The following is a 5,000-nucleotide window of genomic DNA, read 5'->3' as shown; positions in this document are numbered from 1 at the left end:
GATTTTTTCTTTTTATTTATATTCTTTCGAAATCAGAAGGACTGTTGTGTCAAGAACTGCTCTCGATTTGAAGTAAAGTGTCAGATCCAAAATATATACATATATTTATCCAATATTTAGTTTTCATGTATGAATGAGTTCTATTTTATATCCACGTTATAACCAAGTTACAAAAATGAATTGTTTTTAGTATTTTATAATATTTCATGGTATAATGAGTACTATTTTTTTTTTCAAGACTATCTGGAGTCTTGGAACTTTTCCAGCTGTTAATTCAAGTTCGAAAATCCTAACAGATTTAATTTCATAGAATTGTCCTTCAGATTTTGCAATCAAAACTTTTTCCTCTAATTTTGTATTTGCATATATCGAAAATAAGATAAACAATTTTATTAAAAATAGTGCTTCCTATCGAGAATTTTCATATATAAAAACTTAATACAAAATTAAATATAACAGAACATTTGAAAAAAAAAAGAAAATAGGAAAAGGCCAAATGGAGACCTAAAACACGAAGGTCCATATGCATAAATCTTTATTGTAATTGCATCCAGCAGAGATTCGGTAAGCAATTTTGAGCTTTGCGAATATGAGAAATAAGGATTAAAGTGGTGGCCATGTGATTAGGAAAGGCGAAATCAGAATAACCAGCAACGCTGATATTTCAAGTCTGATAATCCACCCCCAAAAAGAGGTGAAAAGTTTTGCGTTTTTCGAATGAAGAATAAAGTGCAGATCCGTCACGAATAATTGCATTTGGTCAGGATGCTGTTATAGAAGCTTTTTTTTTTTAAATCACTTTTTCTAATAGAATATTTTTAGGAAAATTAACTGAAAGATGACAATACCATATAACTAAATAGCAATATAATTATTTTTATTGTAATAATGTAAGTCATCAATATTCTGTGACGTATGTTGTCTTATTTCTCTTCCTATTGTTTTTTTTTTCTTTTAAGTTTTATAGTTTATATATGAAAGATCTACTTTAAGGTTGTTAATATTTTTTAGATATTTTATTCTAATTGTTCATCATTTCTCTTGGAGCTTATTCAATTTTACTTGTATTCTTTCCTCACTTTGCTTTTTTCCCTGTTAGAACACTTGTCCGTATAGCATCCTGTATTTCCAACTATGGTTGTACAATTGCTTATCTAATAATAATAATAATAATAATAATAATAAGAAGAAGAAGAAGAAGAAGAAGAAGAAGAAGAAGAAGAAGAAGAAGAAGAAGAAGAAGAAGAAGAAGAATTCAAATACGTCCCACTGTCGGTGTGAATAGGGTATCCTTTCTATACCATAAATTTATTTCAATGTTTACAAGTTTTAATTTCCTGCAGAGTATTTTATGTTATCCTTGTTTTAACTTCTGAAGTTTACCTTCTCAATGTTATACAACTTGAAGGTTAGTAATTTGGCTAAGTGTTATTGGATTGCCCTGAATTATCAGCTTTATTCAGATATTTGTGAGTGTGTGAATTGTGTATATAATACTGTTCTTTGCTAGGTATTATTCTTTTGAGCTGTAGTTGTCTAAATATACATCTGTTAATGTTCTTATTACTACCTCCGTCAACGAAGTTGGAAGGAGGTAAAGTTTTCTCCCCTGTTTGTTCGTTTGTCTCTTTGTTTATGAACAACTTCCTGGTCACACTTTACTCATAGAGTAGTGAAACTTTCAGGGATTATTTGATATTTTGAGACGTGGAAGTGATTCAATTTTGAAAGTCCTATGTGAAACGTCAAGACTTAGCTCGAACAAAAGGTCGACCGAAATAAGCTCCCTTGGCAGAGGTTTGCACTCTTGAGTGCTCTTCTAGTTATGTTTATATTTAGTTATATAATTTCTTATATCTTTTTATATGTACATACGTTTTTCATGGTCGTTTATACATTTGAATATTTAATAGAGCTATTAAAAATGTTTAATAATGTTCATATATATTTAATAACGTTCTTCTTATTTATTATTCGGGGAATTTATATTTAATGATATCTATTTCATGATCTTTTCATAAGTGTCTACGAATGTATGAGTCTTATTTATAACGAATTAATTGAGAGGAATATGTGAAAGTGGGTAATGTTTCTCATAAGCTATTTACTTTAACAATAAGATTTTAATGTTAATAGTCCAACGATTCGTTTAAATAATTTAGATCACGAAATAAATTCCTACTGTTTCCTTTAGACGGTAATTGTTTACAACCACACGCTCTCCATTAACTCCAAAATGTTACAATCCTGCAGTTCTCATCTTCTTGCTAAGTATTTAGGTGGTTATTTAAATTATGGGAAAGCCATAATTAGCAAGATATGTTGAGAAATGGGGAAGGGGTTATAAAAAGAAAATAGCACGGTTTCCTCACTAAACGACGTGGAACTGACATGTCAACATAGTCAACCAAACAGAATTCGTGATGCCAGCGTACATTTGAAATACTATATTCAAAATATACCTAATAGAAAATTGGGTGATTACTGAAAAGTGTCACTATTTGTAAATGGCATATTTTCTGGACAATTTTGGGTAATTAATCCATTTTTAATTAAGTATCTTTTTAATATACAGTATATCAAATGTACGCTGGGATCACGAACTTCTGTTTATGTACGAGGGTATCACGAATTCTGTTTGGTTGACCATGTTGACATGTCAGTTCCAAGTCGTTTAGTGAGGAAACCGATCTATTTTCTTTTTATAACCCCTTCCCCATTTCTCAACATATCTTGCTAATTATTGTTTTCCCAGAATTTAAATAACCACCTAATTACTGTGCAAGAATATGCAAACTGCAGGATTGCATTATTTCGGAGTAAATGGAGAGCGTGGTGTTGTAAACAATCACTATTTAGTCAATTTAGTTCAAGAAATAAGATCCAAGAGTTTTTTTTTTTAAATAATTGACTTCAAAAAATACAATCTAAATGTTTCCTTTGAATAATTTAGTTCAAGAAATAAGATCCAAGTGCTTATTTTAAATAATTTAGTACAAGAAATAAGATATAAATGTTTCCTTTAAACAATTTACTTAATGAAATAAGATCAAAGTGTTTATTTTATATAATTTACTAAAAGACTAAGATCTCTAAATATTTCCCTAAAATAATTTAGTTCATGAAATAAGATCCAAGTGTTTATTTTTAATAATTTAGTTCAAGAAATAAGATCCAGGAGTTTACTTTAAATAATTCAATTCAAGTACTGAGATATAAATGTTTCCTTTAAATAATTTAGTTCAAGAAATAAGATCCTAATGTGGCCTTTAAATAACTTTGTTCAAGAGAAACTATTTCCTTCCATGTATTCCACAAAAGATCAGCCTGGATTAGCCAGTCATCAAGCAAAACGAGGCGATTTATCTAAAAGATTTGCGTAACTCTTTTTCGGCCGCATGATCCCCAAGGGGTATTGTTGACTGGAGCTCTGCTCATTCAACGCATACTAAAGTTAGAGCAATTCCCGCCATCACTGGCATTTATAGAGCACTTGGCTTTGACTCTGTTGCTCATTTCCATTCCCGATTCTTCCTCTTCCTCTTTTCGCTGCCGAGACGCTCTTCCTCATTTCCATAGTAGAAAATTCTCTCTCTCTCTCTCTCTCTCTCTCTCTCTCTCTCTCTCTCTCTCTCAGTTGTTTTTCATATGCTTGTGTGAAAAATTTTTGCTTAATACTAATTTTCAAAGCTGCGAACTTAACTAGTCCCTGGTCTGCTAAACAATTGCTGAACGTTCACATAACATTAATGTATAAAACTTTAATTGATTAACGATGTTTTCAGAACTCTGGCTATTAAATTAAATCTTTATTTTTAACGATAACCAAACTTTTTTTTTAACTTTCCGGTAAAAATACGAAAATATCACTGTGGCTGTATGGCAAGACATTTGCGATAAATCATATACCCATTTATTTTACCAAAGGTCCTTTAAATGTTCTCAAGATTATATTCAAGAAACCTTGCTTCTGTCAATAAACTTAGATAGTTAACGAAAAGTAATGGAAACTGCTGAGAAAATAAATTTCCCGAAATCTGTTTCACTAAGGTAAAGGTTCCGTCGCGAATGTTAGCCAGATCCCCATTCACCGTATTCAGAAAAGTCAAACACTGTCATCGGATGCCGTCCAAGGTTACCTTAGTAAGGAGGGTATATTATTATTATTATTATTATTATTATTATTATTATTATTATTATTATTATTATTATTGTTATTATTATTATTATTATTATTATTATTATTATTATTACTTGCCAAGCTACAACTCTACTTGGAAAAGCCGGACAATTCATGGTAGTTCAGATAGATGTACGCACGACCCGAATGCAAATTTTTACTACTAGAATCTGTTTTTGGAAATACGTTGATTCTTAATTTACTTGAAAAACATAATCTTTCAAACTGAGCTATTTATTTTATGTAATAATAAAAATACATAGGAAAATTGCAGACTAGCTTCATCACGAGGAAGTTACTTTAAAATATACCGTATCTGAGTTTTATTTTATCATCACTTACGAAAATTTTCAAGCGTGCTTACGACGAATGATTTTTTGATATCTTTTATATCTTTATTATGAAAATGACCATATATTCTTACATGGAAGAAAAGTCTTCAAAATGGTAGATGAAAGATTAAAAACAAGTAGACCTGGATTCTATTTTCTGCCTAATGGCCATTCCTTTAATACCAAAAGAAAACTATTGGGTATATTAATGAATTATCAAATGTGCTCAACAATAATTGTTTATACTATATAAACTATATCAAATATCCTAGGTATGTGGAAAAATTAATTTACTATTATAGAATTACATGTAGGTGTGAAAACCCTACTGATGAAATAATTTCTTTATTAGTCGTTCTTTCGTCTAGTAAAGTCTAAAATCTGCTTGCAAGGAAAATCTTCCTTAATGTATAAAGTTAACGTAAACCTCAAAGGCAGAATTCAAGTGAAGTTTGGTGGCTTTACATAAATAGAATTAGCATATTACA

The sequence above is a fragment of the Palaemon carinicauda genome, chromosome 9 (genome assembly GCF_036898095.1).
Source record: "Palaemon carinicauda isolate YSFRI2023 chromosome 9, ASM3689809v2, whole genome shotgun sequence".
NCBI classification, from domain to species: domain Eukaryota; kingdom Metazoa; phylum Arthropoda; class Malacostraca; order Decapoda; family Palaemonidae; genus Palaemon; species Palaemon carinicauda.
This window is presented reverse-complemented; position numbering follows the sequence as displayed.